Source organism: Peromyscus californicus, unplaced genomic scaffold, assembly GCF_007827085.1.
Source record: "Peromyscus californicus insignis strain IS unplaced genomic scaffold, ASM782708v3 Scaffold_5__1_contigs__length_169319896, whole genome shotgun sequence".
NCBI lineage: Eukaryota > Metazoa > Chordata > Mammalia > Rodentia > Cricetidae > Peromyscus > Peromyscus californicus.
The window spans coordinates 139,061,041-139,075,291 of NW_026294573.1; the positions used below are offsets into that span (position 1 = coordinate 139,061,041).

Here is a 14,251-nt window from a genome sequence, read left to right on the forward strand (position 1 = left end):
GTAACATAGGTACTCATACAGATGTAAAAAGCTTGAATTTCTAGTCATTTCCCAAATACTGTAAATATTCTTGGATCTGACTTATGCGAAGATCATGATGTTTCAGTGAATGATGAATTCTTATTAAGGAAACGAGTTACCTACCATGTTACAGTTGTGACTCTCAAATGTAAGAAAAGCAAGCAGCAATCATAAAATCACCCCTTGCTGTTCTGATTCAGAATGCACACACTGGCAGCAGACTGCTGTAGAACATAAACACAGGCTCCAGAGTTAAGGGGCAGGTTCAACGAGGCATCATCAATGCACAAATGAACAATTTGAATTCTTCCTAAAAGTTTATTTTCATCTGACATGAAGCTCTGCACAGAGTAGCTGGAAAATAATCCAAAAGGGTGAGCAATGGCTAGCATCCAAATGGAGACGAGGGACTCTGTCTTGGGCTGAGACTACCTGGGCCTGACCCACTTGGAATCACTTAAAAGGATGATCTTACTCTCTTCTGGTAGTCATTGTGTTGGATGATGATGCTTTCTAAAGAGAAAAAAAAATCTCTCCAGTTAGCATTTCTGAATTAATCCCAACTTAAAGAACACACAGACGTACATCTTAACCATGCTGAGACTTCATTTGTGTGGAAGAAAAGCAGTTTTCCATGCCTATCAAAGTCTGATTTCCAAGAAATTATGTCCTGTACCTTCCCTACATACTAACATTATCCTGCTTAACTGTGTCTTTTCCACTTCAGCAACTGCTTTTCAGACACTCTGTGACAATTCATTTGTGATGTATACTAACACAACAGATGAAATAAAGTCCCTTACCAAGAGTTTAAGATTCTATAACTCGTGTTAGCAACAGACAATTTACACAGATATTCCGAAGATAATTGTAATCCAAGGATACAGTTAAATGTAAAATAGTGAATCCCTAGGCACACAGTTTCCTTCATGTGTTAGTGAAATGATGTGGACTGACAATATGTTTTAGCAGGCCAAGGTGCCACTAATCCTGAACTCCTGATAGCGTGAGTTCAGTCCACCAGAACCCACAGAGTAGAAGGGAGAACTAACTCTGCTGAGTTGTTCCCGGACCTCCACATACATGTCTTGGCATGTGATTGCCCACACATATATACATTAAGAAGTCAGACAGACAGACAGACAGATAGATGATAGCTTTTTGGAGTTTTGTGCCTTTAAGTTGCCTCAATAGCAAAGCTACTCACTGTACAAAGATGCAAACATGGCCCGAGTTTAAACCCTGAAATTCATGTGATATCAAAAGGAGAGAACCAACTCTACAGAGTTGTCCTTTGACCTCCACATACACACCATGACACACATCCTCACACACATACACACACACACACACACACACACACACACACACACACACACACACACGAGATCTACAGACACAGACAGAAAGACAGACAGACACTCGTATTAGTATATATACACAAACACACACACAAATTTAGAAACTCCTGGAAATAGCTTAAATCTCCATGACTTTTTGAAATCATTTATAGGTTTGTTGATAACATATAGATGACAAGGATAAAGTACATTTTGTTCTTTAATGCATTGGAAGTGGTACGTATTGACATGTGACCTTTTAGTCAAAAACCCTCTATTACTTCCTTGTTTAAAATGAACTGTCTTTCCAGTCCAGGCCTATATGACATGCAATTCCTTGTTTCTTGACTTGAGTGAACTTTACCCTCCTTAAGCAACTCATCCTTTAAGTAGCTTAAGAGAGTAGTTTTGTGTCACTTCAAAGTTCCATTGGATTAAGCCAGGGGAAACCCTTATGTCCACACAGGGTTGAGTAAGGTGATGCAGTCACTTTTAAATGTACCCGATGCTGCTAGGTGGAAGCAAGTGCTGACACAATGTTTAGACAAGAATCCAGAGAACTTTTTCTAATGAACCACCTTCTAGACTAAATATGTGCTCCTTTGCATTCACCACATATCTTTGCCGTTAGCCCTGACTGTTTCTATATAAAGCTTTGATTAGATGCCTGCATTTTTATGTTTCCGAGGAGAATTCCTTAAAGCCTCTTTTAAAATAGTTCCAACTGTCTTTCAGAATCTGACTCTGGGAGGCCAGGGGAGGCAGAGGCTGACAATGCAGCAGGACTGAGGTGGACCTTATCATAATTTTAGTGATGGACACAGATCATTTTCCATTCCTTTGACTAGTAGTCCAGCGTCGCTTTTGAGAACAGTCAAAGTTGTCACATCTGCTAGCTTTGACTCATGACATCCCTCAGCTACCCAACATTTGATGCTTCTACATGACTAGGAATGGGTGATTTCATTTTAGTTCCCATTTCTGAGTCTATTTCCCCAACCTGTATCCAGATGGGAGATAACCTAAACACTAGGTAACATCCTTTCACCCCTCTCAGACACCTAAATAGCATAAGTAATGACAAAGCTTTCTGGTGATAGGTCTTTTCCAGTTGCTATCCTGAAAATAGGCCCATTGCAAGATTCTTGTGATGGACAGCCTCAACAGGATCATTACCCATTCGAAAGTAAAACTGCAGCATGTGGGTGGAATTGGATAAAAATGTAATGAGTCATTTAATTTTGCTAATTGTAGCAATTAGGCTAGCTCACAAGCAGCTACAACAGCAGAGAGCCAAATGGAAGAAGTGGCATGCAGCCATGTGCCCACAGAAATGAGGAGCTCAGAACTCTCTGGAGGGTGGTCAAAGCATTAGATAAACGGACCATCTACCTGAACTTTTCCCTAGACTCCATGAAGAAGTAATGGTTAGACTCCTATTTATTGCATGTAGTAATCCTGCCCAGAAGTGCCAAACATAGCAAACTGGATGGCCTAGGCTTTGCTACTCAAGGATGCTGGTTGTCTCTGACTTGCCTCATCATTTGGTTACAATGTTTGCATATTATACTGACATAACACAAACACGGAAACAAACTAAGTTGAATGTGCTTTGGTTATTTTGTTTGCCTGTAGATTTCCTTGCTGTTTGATTCCCAAATCAGATAGAGTATCATTATTAAGAATGTACAATATGCTAGTGCTGTGCTGAAGACCTTTACCTCTGAGATCCCATTTACTCCTCACAACCACCGGTGAGTGACATCATTTTCAGATGTCACAGCTTCAACCCAGAGATGGTAAGTGGCTTGCCAAAGGCACCACAGCTAGGTTAGGGAAACATGGAAACAAAAGTTAGTCCCAGCTTCTACCAACTGAAAGATTTCTCAGAATTGTGGTGACCTCACCATGCCTATTTTTGATTCAACAAGTCAAATGGAAAACCAGACTCATGTCCCAATTTTTTCCAGGGACATTTCATAAAACTTAGGTATGTTGTCTACCAAAACGAAAATCTAAGAGGACCGCCAATGGTGAGATATGGAAGTCTCTATCATATGAACCTGAATATTACTTCAACTCTGACTCATTGTGTGTAGATCAGTGTTGTTTTTCCATTTAGGCAGTAGTGTATAAACTATAAAGTCTCCCTGAGGCTTCTTTCCTTGTAGTCTATCTATGCCTCACATGTTTATCCAACTAGGCAGACTGAAAAATAACTTGTCAAAACTGCTTAGTGAAAAAGACAGACTTTAAAATGACTTTATTTTCATACTATAAGGTCATTCATTTCCATTGCCTTACTTTTTACAAAAATTTGTTTAATATCTTATGGCACAGAACTTTAAGAGGATTTTTTAAAGCATTAGCACTAACCTAGAAACATTATCTTAAATTGAAGAATTAGATTCAAAGGATATACCAAGTGTTCATGAACTATTTACTGAATTCTAAAGCATTTGGCATGTTCGAAGGCAGAGTGCTAACCCACCCATCTTCTCCAGTGCATAAGAACATGCATTACATAGGAACTGTGTGTGTTGCTTGAATAGATGCTGAAAAAGTAGCAGATAATGAACCAAACAGTTTCCCAACTCTGCTATTGGTTTTTAAAATTCAGCCAATGTTCAGTTTCAGTGACAGATCCCAAGCAACATCTTACCTCCCTGCTTTAAGTTAAGCAGGTTTTGAAAAAATTGTTAAATCAGAGGTCAGTAATTTTAATAGAATATTAAAGGAAATCCCCACTATTTTATAGATAAAACAACTGAGGTGAAGCGAGTTTTGCAATCAGTGTCACAGAGTCAACCCTTATTGATTCCCTTGGCCATTTATTCAGCAAGCGTGATCCTTGTGACTGCAGCCACTAGATCATAAACAGGCACAAAACAGCCATTTGTCCTAGCAACTCCCAGTGGATTCTGAGCTGTTTAGCTGGTTCGCCAGGCTTCATCTCTAAACCTGTTCCATTCTAGCACACTGACATTTCTCTTATCACCATCTATACTTAATTCTACATTAAAACAGTAAAGAAATATGAACTTTTCTAGGGCTTTCCTATGACTCTAGAAATAACACAGTGACAGACATGAGGTGACTACATAATACGACCCTACATGAGGACTAATATGGGAGTGAGGGGAACAGAGATGCTGTATCCTGACCACAGAGGTTCAAGCCACCATCATTATACTCAGCCCTAGGTTATCACTTTTTAGACATTTAGACACACAATGGAAGCATATAGTTACTGATGAGATGCTCACAGAACAAAGATCTCATTTAACATCACATTGATTAATTAAAATAGTAAGCAAATATTAGCAGCATGGTACAACACAAAGTTTTCTTTTGTGCTATTACTGAAGCCTGCCACCTACTCTGCTATTAGAATGTCAGAAAATGTGAGCGTTTATGTTTTTATTATACTTCTACATACCAAATTAAACCAGTTTGCCCTTTCCTTTCTCTACTGCTTAATTTGCATTAAAATGGAATTAATCAAATTCTTACCGCAAGTGTTGCAAATAGGAACAAATGGAGATGTTGTGTTTAAGGTAATTTAATTTAACTATTGTGGTGGCATTCTGGCAAAGAGTTGGATCCAATCAACACTTTTAATTATTTCAAATTAGCTCATTATCAGTATGTTCTAAGATACCCTTAAGTGTGTTGAAAATACATACTGAGTTTCCATCACTGTAAGAAATTCCCGTTTTTAATACAAACCAACAAAGTGTCTTAACACACACGTACACTGCAATCCATTGTGGCTGGAAAGCCAGTACTTGCGTTGAGTGTGTTGAGTACCAGGAAATACACAAAGCAATTAAACATTGACCTGTAGTTTTCTATAGAGCCCCCACGATTTTTTATTCTACTCGAAAACAGAAAAAATGGGTCACCGCCCTGTAACCAGAGGACACTAGCCACCTGGTGAAAGAATTGTCATTTTAGAACTTGCTTTCAAAACACAAAAATACTCAACTTCCCTTGCAAATTCTTCAAATGTGTTGTGTATAATAAGTGAGTAGGTTTCTGAAGTCAGCTCCAAAGGCTTGGGGGGAAACATTTTCCTTGGTCTGAATTAGAAGCCAGGAGCTGTGTGAAGAGAGAACTGAGGAGTGGAGTGAGCCAGGACCTGCAGACATAACCCAAGCTGTCACAGCTCAGACTGCTCATGCTTTGGTCCCCTTCTTCTTTTACAGAAACACCTTGGAACCTGTCAAGTTCTACTGGAGATGAATTGCAGTTAATTAATCCAACAGACACTTTAATCTTGCAAATTCTTGACTTGTAATATTGTAATCAAGCTACTGGAAGAGAACATGAATCAGTTAAAGGAAAAGGAGCACTTGGTTCAGTACTGTGCCCTGATGTGTCCAAGCTTGAAGAGACAGGCCTCTGAGAAGTAGAGCTAAGGAAATTGTTCTACCTGGTCCCTCAACATGAATGCCATCAGTGTCCATGGTATCCATCCTCTTTCTTTATCTTTTCTAGTAAGAACTGCTTTTAAAAAATTAGCCAATGAATTCCTGGGGACTTGTATAGCTCAGAGAAATGGGTATGGGTCAAAGGGACTTGTTTCAAGTGGATTGAAACCCACTTGTTTGGAAATGAAAAGAGTCTGTCATCTTTTAATAACTGGTCTATCTTGAGTACCATCGCTGCTTTTAATTTATCCCATTGTCAGCATGATAATAGTCAATGTGTAAAACTTCCATTGATAATTCAGTTTCAAAGGTGTAGTTATAAAGTGATTTGATGCCTGCTTTCCTAAGTGGTGACATTACCAGTCCCAAACCAATATCCATTTCAACAAGGAACCAACTAACCTATGGCTTCTCAGATCAAATCTTGGTTATGACCTTAAGGATGACCAACTAAATGGCCTTAATGCCTACATTTTCATTTATAAGAAAACAGGTGGACTGAGAAATTACAACCAGGATTCCTTCCCTTTCTCTTTTTCAAATAAAGGTGAAAATTAAGTTGTCAGAGTTCAGATATAGTTATAGAGTATTCAAGAGTCTGATGTGCGTGTGGCCTTGTTAAACTTTCTATCTCCTCATTTGGCATCCATTTAGAAGTTAGATCTAAAGAAAAGGGTGAAAGTCATCAAGTGTCTCCAATAAGCACTCTGGAAAAAGAAGGAGGAGGAGGAGGAGGAGGAGGAGGAGGAGGAGGAGGAGGAGGAGGAGGAGGAGGAGGAGAAGAAGAAGAAGAAGAAGAAGAAGAAGAAGAAGAAGAAGAAGAAGAAGAAGAAGAAGAAGAAGAAGAGGAAATTGCTGTGTCTCCACACAAGCATCTCAGTGACCCTATCAGAATGTTCCCAGAACTTCTGAGTACACTCCTGGGAATCCAGCATGGATTATTCTTTAGAATAATTTCTAGAGTGATCTCTGGGTGTAACCACTAAAACTGAATGACAGTCAGAAAGGTATTCTCCTACCCTGTGACTTACCCTCACCTGTCAGACAACCAGAACTAACAAGCTGAAAAATCCTCATTTCCTGAACCTACACCCTCCTGTGTAATGTACAATGAGTTGGTTAACTGTAGGGACACAGGAACAATAGCAGTCCTCTCTAACAAGGCTCGGGAGTAAGTGTGACCATAAGAGTGTTGAGTACCAGGACAGAAGATTTCTACCAATGTAGAGGCCCAAGAAAAACTTTTCCATCACTTGTCAGGAACACTTCTCTTTTTACAAGGTAGGCACATGAACTAATCTCTGCCATTCTGTAACTATGGCAATGCGCATGTCCCCTTATGAAAGGACAAGACCTGGCTGATGTGGAGAGGTGGAGGTCATGTAGGAAGCTTCATGCCAAGACTGACTCTTTCTAAGGAAACCTGCCCTCTGATGGTTCTCTTTGACTAGTGGTCTTGTAATGCTCTGCACATCAAGAGCTTCTGGTGGATTATAAATCACTCTTAGTTATTAAACATAAACTATTTAATTATCTCTCTTTTAAAAACAATGAGATTCAGGGTTACCATGGCCTTACTCATCATCCCATTGTAAATAAATCAATCACAATAGGTCTATGTTCAAACACACTCAACCCAGTTTAACTAGTACCATCTTTCTTGCAACACAGTTTGGATCTTGAGTCTATCAGTCAGTCACCTTCTCTGTGTACCTATTCAGAGATTCATAAGTCCTGTGCAAGTAATTTTCCAGAACAATAGAAGAAAATAAAAGGACGGTCATGCACTTTTCCCATCAACACAAAAAAACATTAGACTGTTGATCACCCCAAAGTTCTGACTTTTCCTCATGACTGAGTTTATTTTTATTTGCTGGCTTTCAACATTTGAATTTTCCAGATGACTGCTGAATAAATTTCACCAAACCAAAGTAGATATTGCAGCATTATTAAAAAAGTAAAGACTGTCCACATGAATGCAAATATCCCATGAAAAATCAAGAAGTCGGTCACTCAAGCAGCACTCATCTGGAAACTCTCTGAAAGAATCCAGGTGTTTGGAGTATACAGTTTTCCATCCTGTTGTCTGGTGTATAGGTAGGCAAACTGCTCAGGTGCTGCAGGTGGAACTTAACTTTCTTGTGCAGTAATCTTTTGTTGGTGACATTCTGCTGCTAGCAATTCTCTTTGTTGTACAAAGAGAAATAAATCATGCAGAGCAACTTCGGTCTATTTTTATTTACTTTCTGAAAATGCATGACAGGAAGAGGTTGGTTGGCTTGTGTCTCGGGTGTTCTAAACATAACTGCACGGGGACCGCCTTAAAGTAGCAGTTCTTAGAGGCCTTTCTAGGAAAGGAAATTTCTTCTTTTAGCCTCTTCTATGTTTCATAATTTTATTATTGTTGTTCTAATGCTTGTAAATGGTTTAAGGGAAATACAAAATCTTCAACTTTTTATTGTTCAGATAGAACTTTTTATTTTAAGTGTCCCTTATAATATCTTAAAGCTAAAATTATATAAATTGTTTGAGACAATTACTTCAAGGTGAATTTTATGGCTGCAATTGGAGGAAAAAGGCTATTTCCCCAAATCAAATTATCTAACGTTAGGATTTGGTTTGCTAACGTCATTCCAGTTAACAAGTGATTGCTGGTTACTGTGAATATTGTAATGTGAATATTTCCCCAGTTAATCCCTGCCACTTTTCTCCATGAGGGGAAAAAAGAAATGTTGACCGTGATGGAAATTTACCTTCCAAAAGGAGGGCTGATGTTCACACTGACCCAGATTTGTTTTGTCCTGGTAACCTTGGGAAGTTGGACTTGCTCCTTCTGATCTTCTGGGTGGTGAAGATATAGATGTCTTCAAGTTGAGTGTTTTTGCCTTGTTGACTGATCTGAAGTTTGGCAGAAAAACACATAAGCCGTCCAACCTATTTCCCTTTAAGAGCACTTTAGTGGCATAACTTGCTCTGAGGCACTTATTGTTGGTGAACAAAGATCTTGGAGAGGCATCCAGCTATGCAAACATCTTGAGGGATTTCCAAAGACAGTGCAAACATTCCTAAGTACCTAGGTAGTGTCTTGATTGTGTAAAATTCTACATTCAGAGCCAATAATATCATGAGGCAGATGATGAAATTCCTCTTGAGTCTCTCCTTTCCTGGATGTAGTTTCCCTGAACACCTAAACCTCACCACTAAGCAATGTTTGTCCACCCCATGCTAACTATTTTGGGCCCTACCCTGAACACAGCTGTGGCCACAGCCCAGGTGCTCATGACCCTCTAAACACTGATTGACAAGCGCACTGAAAGTTTTGGCTTTTCTTTTTTCCTTGGGATTTTAAATCATCAATCTCTGCACCTGTGTGTTACTGAGAGAATGTTTGGCTGTTATTACCACAAGAAGGTGACAATGGATTGGCAATCACACACAAAAAAGCTGTTTCTTTTACGGTCTTTGATTCTGAGGTGATTGATGTGAAATTTATAGATTAATAGAAAAGCAAAAATCCCTGTGTTGAATATTATGGCTGTTTTAAACATGTTTAAAGATATTATATGAAACAATATTCCTTTTTTTTTTTTTTTTTTTTTTTTTTTGAGACAGGGTTTCTCTGTGTAGTTTTGGTACCTGTCCTGGATCTTGCTCTGTAGACCAGGCTGGCCTCGAACTCATAGAGATCCGCCTGGCTCTGCCTTCCAAGTGCTAGGATTAAAGGTGTGTGCCACCACAGCCTGGCCAAAACAATATTCTTTTGCACTATGGAATATAGTCCCTTCTGGGTACAGTGGCATGAAGGCATGTGGTCCAGTGACGTCGGTAAATAAACTAGTAATCTGTACACATCTGGATCCTAATCCCTCCTCTACCTCTTTACCTCAAAACTTATTTTGGCCTCATTGACCCCATATAAAAGAGTGAGTATATTTGTTTACCTACCTCATAGGGTGTTGTAAAGAATGTGAGAGCTGGTAAAGCACTTGGGTTAGAGAGCACCATGCCTCTTGCTAAGTAGCAGGAACATGGAGAACTGTGTGCATCACAGGGCTAAGAAGGGTGGGTGCCTCAGTTGTCTGAGAAGCAGCAGCCATTCCAGCTAATACAGGAAAAACTTCTCCCTTAAAGGTCTAGGTAGAAATTATAAGCTTTTAATGAGAACAAGTAACCCCTCGTATAGTCATGGAGTATCTCCATATAGATGGACCACTTTCTTCTTAATCAAACTGAATTGTACTACATGTTTATAAATACATCTAGAAAACCTGGCCCTTTCTGATCCCTGAGGAGTTTGCATGACTGCCCCCATTTTCCAGTATCATTAGTCTCTAATCCAGTACTGGTGATGCCAACTGACGTTCTGGAAACCACTCCTGGATGACGGTATTATTAAGATTTGGATTGGATTTGGAATGATTTAACTGGGTTCACATTTCATTTCTAACACAACACCTCTGCAACAGAAAAAATGTGAAGCCTTCTTTCTGCTCAGAACTCTCAAGGAAATTTGTCTTCACATTAGAAATGTATTTCAAATATTTCAGAGAACTACCTGTATAATGGCTTCAGCAACGTATCGAAGTGTGTGGACTTGCATAAATGCAATATACAGAGTGAGTTCCACAAAAGGTTAAAAAAGGCAGGAGGATGGTAGAAAAAACAGCTTCAGTGAAAATCCTGTACAACTCTGCCAAAGCGATGTGCGTTCCCTTGCTTAAATGATTAAACTTAAGCAGAAGTAAATGCAAATAATATGATTTGGAGTTACAAACTTTTGTAATTTTTGAGTCATGGGGCAATATTATGAAGTAAGAATATACCCATGGAACTATGCTAAAAATAGGGGTAATATTTTAATGATGCACTTCCATTTAGTACCTTTGTTTAACAATTGTATTCATTTTCAAAATAATTTTTATAGTCTTAAAAATTGAAATGGTTTTCAAATTTTCCCTTGAGAAGTAAATTTAAAATCACGTTGTGCTTGAATTACATACCATATTGACATCCGATATAATCTCTTCTGGACTCTAAAATTTATTTCCCAATGGACTTAATCAAAGATTTAAATTTTCAAATTGGTTAAACATTTCTAATGCATGGCATTAGGCTTTCTGAAGAATGACTATACCATAAAAAATTGTGTGACACCTTAAAAATTTCTGCACTGCCAAAATAGACTGTTACCACAGACTGGTCATATAAATACAATGCATGAGTAAAAGGTAATTTGGATATTTCTCAATTTCTATCCCCTCTGATAGCAATATTTTTCTACCCAAAATGAAAAAGTGTACCCTTTTTATCATGAAAATAAACGTCTGTTTTTATTCAGTTTTATACAGAAAACTGAAGTTGACAATTGGGTCAAGTTTCAGATAAGTTTGCTAGGATTAGCAAGAGGCAGGGGAGAGAACATGCTATGGAGAGGTTTTAACACAAAGTACAAAATAGAATCTAAGCATGTCAGAGCTGGACAGCCCCTTAAAGTACTGGCTCAGAGTTTTCACCAGCCAAGAAAAGTACAAGTGTCAGCAATGCAGCCTTTAGCACAGATGGGCTATAGGCCCACCATTTGGTAAGCATCACATTTCTGATTAGTTGTAAATACAACTGCCAAGTTTGATGGTTACATCTGGCTAACATTCTTTCAACAAACAAATGATAAACGTGGACACACAGAGATAAATTCTCTACTGCTTCAAAGAAATATCTCCCAGATTATTTATGACAACTATATCACTAATATATTACCGTCACAAACTTTTTTCATAAACAGTTTGGTCAATTGTTTATTTAAGCCTTTCTCTGATGAGTGAGGCACAATGGAGAAGGACATGGTTGACTTTGATAGGAATCTTGCTTCTGCTTTAAAAAGAAAGAAAGAAGGAAAGAAAGAAAGAAAGAAAGAAAGAAAGAAAGAAAGAAGGAAGGAAGGAAGGAAGGAAGGAAGGAAGGAAGGAAGGAAAGAAGAAAAGAATAGAAAAAAGAAAAAAATCCTGCTTTTCTTCTCAGTAGCCAGATAGCTCAGTGATGGATGTGAAGATGACTTCCTGTTCTCAGAAGAAAGAGTCAATAGAAAACCAGGTCCTCTTGGAAGCCAAGAAGTACCTTGGATTTCGAGCTAACGTGAGAGAATACTAGCCCTACTTTTGGTTACCACTCTCCCTCATTCTTCTAAAGTTAGGATTGGAATTTCCAGTAATGGTAAATAATGCTATTTTGTATAATGGCTTCAATATACATATTGTGAAAGAATTAGTTACAAATGAGAACACTGGGAAGCATGCTTCCTCTGTGTTTGCTTCTAAGCAAGTGCTTGGGAAGGCACTAGTCATGTTGACACTCTGGCTGAGCCAGTGGAGTCCAAGAGGACAGCTGCTGTGCTGTGCATGAAGCCATTGCACAAGGTGAACCTGCTTCCAAACGACAAGGCCTTGGGCTCCTGACATCGGTTCTTCATTCTCTCATTATTTTGTTGTGTAAGTTTCACATTTAACTACCTCAGCTACTGTTGTTTGATTCAGAAACACATACCATTCACTTCATAATTAATAAATTATTTCATTGAAAATTTCAAAATGCTATTTGGTGTGAAACAATTTTCAGAAATTATAAAATGCATAAGCAACCCAACTTCCACCAGGTCTACTTAATTTGGTTTGTTTCTGAGCATAGTTTGGGTTTAAAAAAAAAAAAACACTTCACTTCCACCCAACATAAAGAGAGGTTGTATATATTTGCTTAATTTGCCTTAAATATTTTGTGCTTTTTTTTCCCCTCTGTTCAATTTTTGTTTTTTAAATTTATCTCTGGAAAAAAAGAAAAAGCAATGGTGGTAGAGGAAGAACAACTGAAAAGAACGGGCCACTGGGTTCTCAGCTCCCCAACCTCAACTTACATAGTATTCTGATGCACAGTCGCCATTTTTGTGTTTTTCTCTCCACTTCAGAAATAAGGTGTGTGCAGGCAACGTGAAGACATTTCCCCTGGACAGCACGGTGCCTGGCCTCGGATGCAAACCTGCCGGTCCTGTGCTCTTACTTTGTAAACATTGTACAAATGTATTTGGAATTTTATTTGGAAAAAAAGAATTAAATGCGTTATTAAATTCTTTCCTGTAAATATATATATATATATATAAAGATATACATATTACAATCCCGCATATCCAGACATTCCTTTAGCATTCAGATTGTAAGTGTGTCTTTCTTGGCAGGAGCTGCTGCCCTGGGCAGTGACTCCAAGTGCTCTATCTCAAAGCACAGTGCGTGGAGTATTTGATATACTGCAGTACCATAGTTATTTTGGTCAGTTAAGTAAGTTGAAATTTGTGATGAAATGAAGTGGAAAGTAGTACTTCATAATGAATAAATTTCCTGGGTTATCTGATTTTTTTTCTTGTAAAACTTTAAAAAAAGAAAACTTGAAATTTTATATATTTGGATTTTGTAGATTTTTTTTTATTTTATTGCAAAGGTACCAAAATCATTAAATAAAGTACACTGTGGTCATTTTAACAGATGTCTAGTCCTTATTTTTTCACAGCCCAGAAGAGCAGAGTACAGTGAGGGTGAAGTGAGGGTCAGGGGCCACAAACACAGACTCATTTTCAAGACAATAGGATCCAAAGACATAAATAAGAAAACCAGAGTTCTAACAAATTTGAAATGCATTTAGGGTTAAACCGTAACACTTTTTTCTTTTTCTCTTTCTGATTTGTTATGTTGCCCAAGTTGAAACTTTGATATTTTCCTGCCTTGCTCAGCCTTCTGAGTAGCAAATCTCTGGGATGCCAGATATATCTCACTATGCCCAGCTTTGCTTTTTTTTTTATTTTTTAAATAATTTATTTAATTTTATTTTATGTGCATTGGTGTGAGGGTGTCAGATCTCATGGAACTGGAGTTACAGACAGTTGTGAGCTGACATGTGGGGGCTGGGAATTGAACCTGGGTCCCCTGGAACAGCAGTCAGTACTCTTAACCACTGTGCCATCTCTCCAGCACCCCCCCCCCCAGCTTCATTTTTAAAATGTTCATTTTGCTTACTGTATTTTTGGAAGCATTAAAGAATATTCTCCTAGAGCCAATATAAAAGCAAAAAAGAAATGTTTGTGACTACACAAACTTAAAAAGGAAATTAAATTGTTTGACTTTAAATGAGAAAATTTTCCCACAAACAAATGTACTTTCTAAAATATGATGTGTCTAAATGTTTCCTTTTTCTACATATTAGTCCTATACTTCATATAATTGTTTTTCTTTAGTCTATGTTTGAAGAATTGTCTCTGTTCTAAAAGTAGTTGGTATGAGTCCCACAGGTTTACAGATATAACACTGAATTGCATATGTGAAAATGTCCATGGATTAAAAATTAGAAATGGGATTGGTGGACTTGAAACACATTGGGAAGACTTGCTGTGATCCCAGCACTCACATCAAGCAGTTCACA

At 38.2% G+C, this 14,251-nt stretch overlaps 1 protein-coding gene across 3 annotated transcripts in view; it reads left to right on the forward strand.

Annotated features, from left to right (window-relative positions):
* Xkr4 (XK related 4) overlaps positions 1 to 13,317 on the forward strand; it is a 439,385-nt gene extending 426,068 nt beyond the window's left edge. Inside the window, exons 4-5 of one of the 3 annotated variants that reach the window (XM_052717635.1) lie at positions 2,997 to 3,160; positions 5,570 to 13,317. The gene's annotated coding sequence lies outside the window, so the exon portion shown is untranslated. The remainder of the gene's footprint in view (positions 1 to 2,996; positions 3,161 to 5,569) is intronic. The other 2 variants (XM_052717634.1, XM_052717633.1) reach the window with 2 other exon arrangements.
* The last annotated feature ends 934 nt before the right edge of the window (positions 13,318 to 14,251 follow it).